This window comes from Panthera onca, chromosome E1 (genome assembly GCF_046562875.1).
Source record: "Panthera onca isolate mPanOnc1 chromosome E1, mPanOnc1 haplotype 2, whole genome shotgun sequence".
Classification (NCBI taxonomy): Eukaryota; Metazoa; Chordata; class Mammalia; order Carnivora; family Felidae; genus Panthera; species Panthera onca.
In genome coordinates, this window is record NC_138352.1 from 20802027 (window position 1) to 20814685 (window position 12659).

The window sequence follows — 12659 nt, forward strand, 5'->3', positions numbered from 1 at the left end:
GCCCCACTCATGGGATCAACCACACTCTTCCTCAGAGACACAGGCCACTAACATCTCAAATGCAACATGTGCAAAACCAAATTCCATTCCCAAACCACTCCCACCCATCTATATAAATGTATACGTATATTATGTACGTATGTATTCCCAGCCCCCAGAAGCCCAACCCCAAATCAGCCCTCTTCAATGTTTCCATTTCATATCCAACTCCCCATACTCAATCACCTCCAACGTGGCCTTTAGAGACCATGAGTTTCGTGCGGCTTATTTTAACCCTCGGTGGGAACCAAGTCCTTGAGAAACAATCCCTTTGGTGCCCACACCCAGCTGGGTTCCCACCACCCAGGTGTCAGTGACCGGCTGGGGAGCAGAGGAAGTAAAAATAAAGAAAGCATCATATCTGGGAGGAGGGTAAGGAAGGGACTTCCCAGGTCCCATCTATTCAACCGCTAAGATCTCTCCAAACTTTCTCCCCCCACGTCGTCCCTCTTCCGTTTGCCAGGACAGCATCCACCTACTCAAAACCACCTCTGGCACGCAAAACAAAAGCCACAAATCCTTCCTGGCTCCTTCACGTTCTCGGGAACCAGTGGTGAACGCGTGTTGATCCTGCCTGCCCATCCCCCAGTCTCCTTGTTAGGGTGCTGGCACCCCATTGCTTTCCCAAGGGGAGCCACACCTCTCCATTCTCAGGGGAGTCTTTTCTTTTCTTTTTCTTTTTTTTTTTAGCTTATTTACTTATTTTGAGAGAGACAGAGAGAGAGTGAGTGGGGGAGGAGCAAAGAGAGAGGGAGACAGAGACTCCCAAGGAGATTCCACGATTCCACACTGTCAGCGCAGAGCCCGATGCGGGGCTCGAACTCATGAAACCGTGAGATCATGACCTGAAACAAAACTAAGAGTGAACACTTAACCGACTGAGCCCCCCAGGCACCCCTGCCGGAGTCCTCAACATGAGGTCGGCCTAAGAGGTGGGAACAGCAACGCAGGTGCAGTGAGAAACCACATATCCTGACACCTTCGGAGCTAATGGAGAGTGACAGGGGAGTCCCAACGTTCCCTGCTTTGCTTCAGCAGCGCTGAGCTGGTTTTTAACCCCGGCCATAGACCGGGTCCTATCAGAAGAAACAACTTCCTTCCCTCATCGTCTTACCTCTCTGCCCATCCCTCGGCCGGGCCAGACCAAACATCTTCTAAATCAAAACAAAACAAACAGTACGGAAGCAAGTTCCCCGATTTGATTCCCGAGCATCCCTTTGGAACCTCTGTTCCAAAGAGAGAGAGTGAGGAAGAGGCAGAGAGAGAGAGAGAGAGAAAGGGAGAGAGAGAATCTCAAGGAGACTCTGAACTGTCAGCTCAGAGCCCAATGTGGGGCTCGAACTCACAGACTGAGATCACGACCTGAGCCAAGACGAAGAGTCAGACACTCAAGCGACTCAAGGCAACCCAGGTGCCCCGTCCTGCTCGTCCCCCTATTCTGAGCCTCTGTGATGCCCTGCACACGTTTCCTGCAGATGCCTGCTTACGGCTGGCCTCCCCCACTGGCCCTCAAGCCAAAGCGGCCACAACTGTCCCCTCTGCATCGTGCCCACGAGGTGCTCCATAAATACTTTCTTCCCGGAACCAGAGGGAGAGGGCAGAGCACAGGTGCTCAGACACCCCAGGCTCTGCCGGGTCCCGATCCCCCACAGGCTGTGCTCCCTGGGATACCCAGAACCCGCCGGGCGTGTAAGTCAGGTGGAACTGGTTCAAGGCTGTCCAGGGCACACGTGCAAACGCCAGGCCGTGGGCTCCGCGAGCTCCGTGGTCCAGGCTGCTCTGCTTTCCAAGTTTTTGCAAACCCATGACCTGCAAACGCCAGGCCGTGGGCTCCGCGAGCTCCGTGGTCCAGGCTGCTCTGCTTTCCAAGTTTTTGCAAACCCATGACCTCAGCACTGTAAAAACGCACTCGGGCTCCGTGCCTTGGGTCGGATCTGCAGGCGGACACAGCAGGCCCGCGCTTAGCAACTCCAGCCCTCGCTCGGGGCAGGGAGGAAGGCGGATACAAACGTGCACTGGACCCACTTCCTGCCACCAGCGAGACCCTGGGGCGTCCCCGTCTCCCGTCAGGACGCTCCCATTCACCTCACGCCGCCCCCCTCTCCTCCCTGGGGGGCTCCACTGGGTGACTGGACGAAAGAGCTGCTAGCAGACGTGAACTGGAGGAGAGGGACGCACAGGGACGCACAGGGACCCCCCACCCGCACCCCCACCCCCACCCCCACCCCAGGGCTAGGCTGGCCAGGGAGGCAGACACTAAAACCACAACTCCCTACCCACCCCCCGCAGGTAGGACAGCCCTCCCTGCAAAGAATGGACCCAAGACGAGGGCAGGGCCATCAGGTGACCCAGGCACCAAGCAGAAAGAAAGTCTTCTAAGGTGGGCCAGGACTTCTCACCCCAGGGTCCGAGGGGGGAAGAGAACACGGTGGCATTTGAGGAGGCACCGGGGTCACACAGACTCGTCCCCCTCCCCCGCCAGCCACCGTGCCAGCAACTCACCGCCTCCTGAATATAAATGACCAAAAAAGCTGAGGGCCCGAGCTGTGGCCACGGGCGTGAAGGCGAGCGCTGGGTCCGGGACGTGCACCTGTCCGCACAGTGCTCCCACGACCTCCTCCGCACGTCTCCTGGCGCTTGCGAAACAAGTCTCCGAAGCTTGTCCAGCACCTCGGTGAGTCATGGGAAACCCAGCGGGAGCCGGGGACGCGCCGTCCAGCCCTCCCTCTGCCGCACCTCTGTTTTCAAACAGCACCCGCCCGACCAGCCGGCCACAGAGTCAGGATGCGCTCATCCCCACGAAGGAACTCGTTCCGTGTGGCCCTGTGAGGTCTCTGCCGTCGACGCTGGCTTCTCTGCCGAGCAGGCAGACTCTGTACGTCCGTCTGGCTGAAAAGTTTAAACACGGTCACGGGGTCAAGTGATCCGAGAGGCATGTTCCAAGGCCCTGGGGTGGGTGTGGCAGATCGCTTCCTATGCCTGGCACGGAGGAAGAGACGCTTCTGGACCTGCTCCTCCGTCGTATTCCCCCCACCCCCCACCGCCGGGATTCTTGCGGAAGCGGCCAAGGGGGATGGCCACGCACAAGCTGAATCCTCTAACACTCCGCCTGCCCGGTGAGATGGGAGAGAGTGATCCCACCCGGGCGGAGCCCCGTACAAAAGTGGAAACGTGCCCGTGCACACAACACTGCATCGGGAAGAGAGCTGTACCTCCGTGACTCCCGCAAGACTGGCCACCCTGGGCGCACCAGCTAAGCGTGCCAGGGCACACAGGGCCCTCTGCCCGGCCCTCCTCCCCAGCGCTGGACTCTCGTAAACCTAACGTACCCCAAACCCCAGAGCACGATCAGCTCACTTCCTCCCCAGACTCACTGGAGACCGCCTGCCTCCACTTCCCCCCGAGAAGCATACGACAGGGACAGAGAAGGGCCAGGAGTTTTCTCTTCTCTCCTGCTGGGCACGAGGAATGCTCTTGGCTCATGAGGCCAGCTCCTGAACGCCTACACGGGAGACCAAGAAGGCAAAGAGAGAGGAGAAAGCGGGAGGCGGAGATCCATTTATTTGCCTCCTCGCTGGGGAGTCCTAAAGCCTCAGGAGGAGGAACCAGAAACTGCTGGTGGAAAAAAGACTTGTAGGAGGAATTACTCAGGTTTGACAGACAGTTGAACCGCGGTGATTTATGGGGCTCCTCGCAGCCTCGGCTTTTTCGAGGGTTAATTTCATTGTCTGCCAACCCAGCCCGCCACCCTGCCTCCTATTAGCACGCATGATCAAAATCTTGCCACCAGCCTACACAAAAGGATGGTGTCCCCGTGCTTGCTTTGACGTCCTCGCCAGCGCGATCCCTCGGTAGGTACTCTCTCCGCTTGGATGTGGACCCGAATGCTCTCACACGCAGGTAAAACCGGGAACACCCCTCCCCATCGGTTTCTTTGCAGCCCTCGCTGCCTCTGGTCTCCCCAAAGCCTTGGCCTTCAGGCCTCGAGGCTTTTCCACTGACTTCCACGACACGGACCATCTGGATTCCCCGTCTGCCCCAGAGCTGGGGCGGTTTTCTCAAATCCCACCCAGGCCGACGTCAAGGATCCCTTCACTTCCACATCCTGCCAGTGACCATTTTGGAATGGGGCTGTGGCAGCCACCCAACCAGGCCACCCCGGGCTCCATTTGAAAGCTACCCACTCATTGATTTCTTTCTTTTTCTTACTTTTAAAATTAATTTATTATTATTTTTTTAAGGATCACCAAGAGTGTAGAATCCTTCTGAAGAGGTTGCTAAGGCAGAAAATGAAGCAGCAGACAGGAAAGTAAAGAGACGGAACCTTCTGGCGATGCGGCCTTGGCCCCTTCTGTGTGTTATAGAGCGTCGCATAACCAATTAGTCCAAAACTTAATGGCTTCAAACAACAAACATTTAGCACCTCAGTTTCTGCAGATCAGAGACCTGGGTCCAGTTTGCCCACACCCTGAGCCTCAAGCGGGGTTTCTCACGCGGCCACGATCAAGGTGCCCGTGAAGACCGTGATCATCTCAAGGCTCAATTGGAAGAGGATCCACTTCCAAATCTGATCGCACAGCTGCTGGAAGACCTCAGGCCCTTTGCTGGCTGTGGAGGCATTAGTTCCTCGCCACATGAAGCGATGCTTTGGGCCCTGGCTTCTATCGTGATTCTTGTCATCGCTCTGGGCAACTGGATGGGACGATTCATCCTCATGACATTTTGGGCTCTCAGCCTTGCAACCAGCCTCGCTCATGACCGGGCTGCAGGACTCAAGGGGCCCCTCTGTTGGAGAATCTTCTCTGAAACTGTCTAAAGGGCTAGGACCAGTAAGGACTGGCAGAACCATCTGAGCAACTCCCTCCTCAGGCCCGAATGGGTCCCCCAACCCACGAATCCTGTAAGGTAGACCAGATGCCCCAAGGAGCCATCCCAGGATCCTATGAAGATTCCAGAAGGGGAGCCTGATGGGCACACTGCTCCTGCTGGCTGACATGGCATGTCTTTCAAAGGACTATGTAAAATCAGACAGCCACAACAGCCTCGGCATGCTGACTTGGGGTGACTCAAGTTGTTTATACAGACAGGAGCCCGCACCTCCTAGGGGCCTCCCTGCCTCCACCCCACCTTGGCCACTTACTCCCATGATCATCCCCTTGACCTGGTATTTTAGATCAGTGTTTCTCAAGCCTGGATAAACATGAGAATCACCAGGGGAGCTTTTGAAAAACAGGGAACCCTGGGAATCCACCCTACATCCCTTAATTCAGAATCCCAATCAAAATCGAAATACTCAGGCCCTGTTCTTTTTTTAAAAGATCTCCCAGATAGGTCTGACATTGAGGAGAACCTTTTATTTATTTATTTATTTTTTATATCTACAGTGAAGTGTCTTTTTATTTTTTATTTGTTGTTTTTTTTTAATTTACATCCAAGTTAGTTAACATATAGTATAATAATGACTTCAGGATTAGTATTTTAATGATTCGTCACTTAACATATAACACCCAGTGCTCATCCCCACAAGCGCCCTCCTTAATGCCCCTTACCCATTTAGCCCATCCCCCCCCCCCGCACCCAACACCCCTCCATTAATCCTCAGTTTGTTCTCTGTATTTAAGAGTCCCTTATGGTCTGTCTCCCTCTCTGTTTTTATATTATTTTCTCTTACGTTCATCTGCTGTGTACGTTAAATTCCATATATGAGTGAAATCATATGATATTTGTCTTTCTCTGACTTATTTCGCTTAGCGTGATACATTCTAGTTCCATCCACGTCGTTGCAGATGACAAGATTTCATTCTTTCTGATCGCTGAGTAGTATTCCATTATATGTACAAACACCATGTATTCTTTATCCATCATCGGTTGATGGACATGTAGGCTGAAAAGAACCTGCCTTTCAATGGATGGCCGCAAATCTCGAATAGGGACTCAATTCTTGCTCAATTCTGCCTGAAGTGTAAGTTCAATGGGCAAATAACTTAGGCATCTCTGGGACACATCAGGGAACCACATGTCTTCTTAAGCTTCTCATTGCACAAGCGCTGTGGAGTCTCATTCACTCAAAGTGGGACCCAAGGACAGCGTCATCAACATGCCCTAGGAGCGTCATCAGAAACCAGAATCTGGGGCGCCTGGGTGGCTCGGTCGGTTGAGCCTCCAACTTCAGCTCAGGTCATGATCTCACTGTTTGTGAGTTCGAGCCCTGCGTCAGGCTCTGTCCCAACAGCTTGGAGCCTGGAGCCTGCTTCAGATTCTGTGTGTGTGTGTGTGTGTGTGTGTGTGTGTGTGTGTGTGTGTCTCTCTCTGCCCCTCCCCTTGCGCTCTGTCTCTCTCTCTCTCTCTCTCAAAAATAAAATAAACATTAAAAAAAATTTTTTTAATAAAAAAAAAAAAAAAAACCCAGACTCTGCATCGTAACAAATCCCTGGGTGATCCATTTGCATGTTCAAGTTTGAGAAGCACAATCCGAGCCATGTGGCCACGTGCAGTCCTCTTGTAGTTACCCCTGTGGACTGTTTTCCACCATTGGGACAACTACCTATTGTCTCAGATAACGGTCTTGCCTCTCGCTTCACTTAGAAAGACAGGAGCAGTTGGACAGTAAGTGCTCATCAGCCCTTGGCCCAAACTCCATCAGGGCTCATATGTGCAGCCGTCCCTCCCCCCCACCCCGCCATTATGGCGACTAAAAGGCCCTCCTCCTATCAAAGGCAAACTACCTGCCTTCTACCTATCAGCACATAACACATAGCTTTAAAAAGAAAGACAAAAATATCCCTTGATCCCCACTCCTCCGGGTCCCGCCCATTCCTTTGCTTCTGGTCACAGCAAATATTTTCCCCAAAAGAGGTACCTGTGGTCATGACCTCTACTTTCTTAGCCCCAATGTTCTGCTACTCCCTCCACTGAGCCGGCTCTCCCAAGGTCACCCATGACCTCCATGCTGTTGACCTTGGATTCTTCTCGAGTCCTTGGCCAATCAGTAGCATTCAACGTTTCTTCCTTCTGGAAACCAAGAGAATGACTTCTCTTGGCTCCCATGGGCACCTCACATTTCTCAAGTGGTCTTTCTGGATCTTCCTCGGATGCTCCAGCTCAAACGGGATAGGAGTCTCCTGCCCCTCCCCCTCTTCTCCATAAACGCACTCTCTTCAGTGGCCTGACCCTGTCCCATGGCTTTATACACCCTCGATTTCCTTTCTCTAGCTCTGGCCTTTCCCCATGACCACCTGGCTACCTGCCGTCTCTACACGGATGCTCAAGAGACATCTCTCACCAACCCCCTAAAAGAGCCTATATTCATCACTTCCAAAAACAAAGCAAACCAAAAGGACACGTGCTCTCCATACCTCGTTTTAGCAAATGGCGCCATGATCCCTCCTGCTGCTTGAGCCCCAAATCTAGGATTAGCAAATTCTCCCACCTTCTCCATCCCCTCCCCGTCCACTCCTGCCAGACCCACTTCCAACGGAATCCATCCGTGTTTCTCTGGCTCCACTGTGGCCACCCTGTTCAAGGCACCAGCAGCTTTCCCCGTATCCTCACGAGGACCTAACTGGCCTCCTGTTCCACCCTTACCCCCCCTACAATTCACTCTCAACGTGGCAGCCAGAGTGAACTTCTAAAACATCAATCACATCATATGAACTTTCAACGTTTTTTATTTATTTTTGGGACAGAGAGAGACAGAGCATGAACGGGGGAGGGGCAGAGAGGGAGGGAGACACAGAATCGGAAACAGGCTCCAGGCTCCGAGCCATCAGCCCAGAGCCCGACGCGGGGCTCGAACTCACAGACCGCGAGATCGTGACCTGGCTGAAGTCGGACGCTTAACCGACTGCGCCACCCAGGCGCCCCTTTTAAATTTTTTTTTTCAACGTTTTTTATTTATTTTTGGGTCATATGAACTTTCAAGTAAGCCCATCCGAAGGCTTTGCGCCATGTTAGAAAAAAAGAAACCCAGACTAGGTAGCCTAATGCACGAAGCAATGAAGTCCGGCCTCTCTCTATCTCCTCTTACTTCACACGATTCTCTCCAGACACACGGACCGTTAGCCCCTGTGCTGTTCAACAGAAAAAGCACCAGCTTCCTGTGGCACTGAAAGTTAAATTTAAGTCAGCCAAAATGAAAATAAAACGTACAATTCCGTTCCTAAGTCTTACTAACCGTGTTTCAAGTGATCGGCTATCCCGTGCGGCTGGTGGCCAATTGGTCAGCCCAGATACGGAATTCCCATCTCTGCGGAAAGTTCTACAGACTGTGCTGCTCTAGCTCCTCCTTGGATGGGGCGAGTCTGGCCCTTCCTCGTGGCCTTGGCACTCTCTGTCACTCCTGCCCAAAGAGCCCTTCTCCCAGCTCTTCCCATGGCTGGTCTACATGTCAGCTTCAACACCACCTCCTCAGGGGGCCTGGGTGGCTCAGTCGGTTAAGCTGCCAACTTCAGTTCAAGTCATGATCTCACGGCTCATGAGTTCGAGCCCTGCATCGGGCTCTGTGCTGACAGCTCAGAGCCTGGAGCCTGCTTCAGATTCTGTGTCTCCCTCTCTCTCTCTCTCTCTGCTCCTCCCCAGCTCGTGCTCTCTCTCTCGAAAATAAAATAAACATTAAAAAAAAAAAATTTTTTTTTAAAGTCACCTCCTCAGAGAAGCTCTCCCGGAACATTCCACCTAAAGAAGCCACCAGTTAGTCATGTGCAATCACGTGATTGTGGCTATGTCTCTTGATTATTTATGTCTGCCCGCTGACTAACTCCACCAGGCCACCTCACCCCAAAGTATACTCACGACACCAGCGTCCCTGTGGGTCCTGCTTGCCACGCCACTGCAGCCCCTTGCCCCGTGACCATACATACAGTGCCCGACACACTCGGCTCACTTACTACAAACGCATTATGGGGGCGCCTGGGTGGCTCAGTCAGTGAAGCGTCTGACCCTTGACTTCGGCTCAGGTCATGACCTCACGGTTCACGGGATCGAGCCCCGCATCCGGCTCTGCACTGACAGTGTGGAGCCTGCTTGGGATTCTCTGTCTCCCTCTTTCTCTCTGCCCCTCCTCTGCTTTCTCTCTCCCAAAATGGGTCACCTTCACCCCTCTTGTCAAATCAGTTCCCCGCCCCTGCCCCGTCTGGCCCCATAAATGGCCTCTGTGTCCCCAAGCAGGGCCTGCTGGTTCCTACCTCAGTGCGGCTGAGAAGGCCTTTCTCTCTGCTCCTAGCACTCTCTCTCTCTTGCTTCTCGAAGCCACACCTTGTCTCACCTCCCAGGTGTGACACAGGTGGCATTTCCTCTGCCAGCCAGGAGGCCCCTCCTCTGGTCTTCTCCCACACTTCCTGTCTGTAGGCTGGCTCTGGCTGCTTACAGAAAACAGGAAGTTCCACCTCCCACAGGCCGGCACACAGATGATCCCGGAGAGGACTCCCCAGAGCGACGGTTTTCAGGCGTTGCTGAGGACCGGAGTCACCCGGAAAGTTCACAAAGAACACAAAGGGCCAGGCTCATTGAAGTCGGTCAGGATCTGGGCCTCTGTCCCTTTCCCACATTTCCTAGGACATTCGAGGACCCACCCAATTCGAGATCCACTGCTTCTGGGACATCAGTCCCGCAAAGATGGTTTGCTCAAGCTCTGCCCTTTCCCACCAATTCAGAGCATCCGGGGAAGTGACCGACTCAGCAAATGCCCTTCTGTCACCCAAACTTCCTCTTTCAAGTACTGAAAGACCCCCCTGGGGCGCCAGGGTGGCTCAGTCAGTGAAGCGTCTGACCAGCTCAGGTCATGATCTCGCAGTTCATGGGTTTGAGCCCCGCGTCAGGCTCGGAGCCTGGAGCCTGCTTCAGATTCTTTGTCTCCCTCTCTCTCTCTGCCACTCCCTCACTCATGCTCTCTCAAAAATGAGTGTTTAAAAAAGTTTAATTAAAAAAAAAAAAAGAAAGAAAGAAAGAAAGCCACCCCTCACGAAAGGCCAAAGATGGCCTCCCAAACACAGGCAGACCCCGAATCTGGGAACCTGCAGGCGTTAACCTTATATGACAAAAGGGACTTGGTGGGCGTGAGGAGGTTAAGGATCCTGAGATGGGGAGGTCACACTGGATTGTCCGGGTGGGGCCTAAATATAATCACAAGGGTCCTTGTAAGAGGGACACAGAGCAAAGAGGGAAGACATTATGTGAGGTCAGAGTTGGGGAGATAAGGCATTATGATATGTAGCCATGAGCCAAGGAAGAAGTTTCTAGAACACGGAAAAGGATAGAAACAGACTCTACTCCCTCCGCACCCCAGAGCCTCCAGAAGGAACCAGCCCTTTGACGCCTTAATTTTAGCTGCAGAAGACTCATTTCAGGGGGGAGCCTGGGTGGCTCAGTTGGACATAAGCGTCCAACTCTTGCCTTCGGCTCAGGTCATGATCTTGCGGTTCAGGAGGTCAACCCTCATCCAGCTGTGCACTGATGACACAGAGCCTGCTTGGGACTCTCTCTCTCCCTCTCTCTCTGTCCCTACCCCACTCACATTCTCTCTCTCTCAAAATAAATAATAAGCCTGAAAAAAACAAAAACAAAAAACAAAAAAAAACCAGACTCATTCCAGACTTTGGGCCTTCACAACCAGGGGAGAATAAATGTGTGGTTTTAAGATACTAAGTTTATGTCAATTCATTACAGAAGCGACAGGAGACAAATACACCTTGTCTTCATTAACACGACAAGGAAGTTCTAAGTGTCCAAGGACCATGGTTTTCTGAACTCCTGGATCTGGGTTTAACTCATGTGCTGAGACCCAGCACGAGATGCCCCATCCGGACAGGACTGGCCTGCTCGGCTCACCTCTGTGCCCACAACGCTGAGCTCAGGGCCTGCCGTGTCCAGCCGAGGATATCAAATTCCCAAGGAGGGGCACCTGGGTGGCTCAGTCGGTTAAGCGTCCGACTCTCGGTTTCGGCTCAGGTCATGAACTTGTGGTTTGTGAGTTCAGGCCCCGCATCCGACTCTGTGCTGACAGTGTGGAGCCCGCTTGGGATTCTCCTTCTCTCCCTCTCTCTCTGCCCCTCCCCCACTCACTCTCTCTGTCTCTCTCAAAACAAATAAATAAATAAACCTAAGAAAGAAAAAAAATTTTTTTTCAAAATTCCTCGAGGAAGGCCAGTATTCCAAGTTTGAATTTGGGACCCTCCCTAATCCCAGCTATTTTGACTTGATTCAACACATAGCAAATACACTCTGCTTCGCAGATTTTTACTCTCATCCTGAGAAGTGGACACACAAAATCCAATATGTGACCGCTGTGCACACAGAACTGTTTAGATTTTTTTTAATGTTTATTTATTTTTGAGAGAGAGAGACAGAGACAGAGCGCAAGCAGGGGAGGGGCAGAGAGAGAGGGAGACACAGAATCTTTTTTTTTTTTTAATTTTTTGTAATGTGTATTTTTGAAGAGAGAGGGAGACACAGAATCTTTTTTTTTTTTTAATTTTTTGTAATGTGTATTTTTGAAAGAGAGAGAGAGACAGAGCATGAGCATGAGCAGGGGAAGGGCAGAGAGAGGGAGACACAGAATCCGAAGCAGGCTCCGGGCTCCGAGCTGTCAGCACAGAGCCCGACGCGGGGCTCGAACCCACGAACCATGAGTTCGTGACCTGAGCTGAAATCAGACGCTCAACCAACTGAGCCACCCAGGTGCCCCCCGCCCCCTACAGAACTATTTAAATATAACTAATTAAAAGTAAAACCGAGGGGCATTTCTGCCCAGCCAGGTCCACCTGTCCATTGAAAGGATGCCACCTTTGGAGAGTACAAAGCAGAAGCAACAGGTTGAGGAAACTGCTTCGTGCAGGGGTGAGGTGGAGAAAGGTAGAGATTAGAGAGGGAGAAGCAGGGGGAGACCAGGAGAGCAGCTTGGAAAAGGAGCAGAAAATTCAGATGGCAAACGGAGGCCCCTCATCCGGAGACCCGAGAGCCTGTAAAACAATCTGTCAGCCTGCAGAGGCCCTGGGCCACTGCTCAGAAGGGTCCTCTGCCTGTGGCCCCCGGGAGCCTGGAAAGCCCCCATCCACTCACATGCCCCCCCCCCCCACCTCCCGCCCAGAGCAATAGTGGGACATATGGGGCCAGACAGGGAGAGGCAATCGACTAAAAGGACACTCTTGCTACCGACTAAACTCCATGATATACGGCTGTGGGTTTGCAAAACAGCAGCGGCCGCAGCAAGGTGCAGAGGGTCAGGAGCAGCGAGCACCTGCGTGAGGGAAAATAAAGACGCGCACGTGTTTGCAAATGCCCGAGGTTTCTGGAACTGCCCGCAGGAAACCGATAACTTGTTTGCCTCTGGGGAGGGGAACTGACAGGCGGAGGCGGAGGTCCGGTGTGGCGAGGAGGCCACGTGTTTTTCTTTAGACTCTTCAGTACCTTTCGAACAGCAGGCCTGATCTATCCGTCACCTATTCAGTAAGCACAGAATTAACAAATAAAGAGACGCTTCTGGTACATATACTCCGCAAAAACACCCTTCTGCTTTGAGGCTGCGATCTCAGGGCAAACAGCACCTGCCAGGTGCGTGGGGTGCATGCTACCAGCCTCACACCAGCTATGGCTCCCGGGGGCTGCCAGGGACACTTCTTTCTCCC

General features: G+C 52.7%; 1 protein-coding gene and 1 long non-coding RNA gene across 4 annotated transcripts in view; one reads left to right on the forward strand and one right to left on the reverse strand.

Annotated features, from left to right (window-relative positions):
* GAS7 (growth arrest specific 7) overlaps nucleotides 1-12659 on the reverse strand; it is a 215043-nt gene that overhangs the window by 137782 nt on the left and 64602 nt on the right. The window contains exon 1 of one of the 3 annotated variants that reach the window (XM_060647266.3): nucleotides 2542-2566. The exons of the other annotated variants lie outside the window; for them this stretch is intronic. The gene's annotated coding sequence lies outside the window, so the exon portion shown is untranslated. Of the gene's footprint in view, nucleotides 1-2541; nucleotides 2567-12659 lie in introns of those variants that run through there. 3 annotated transcript variants of the gene reach the window in all.
* Nucleotides 7612-8160, forward strand: LOC132688320 (uncharacterized). The gene is made up of 2 exons (XR_009614488.3): nucleotides 7612-7700; nucleotides 7961-8160. It is a non-coding gene; the product is annotated as an uncharacterized LOC132688320 (long non-coding RNA).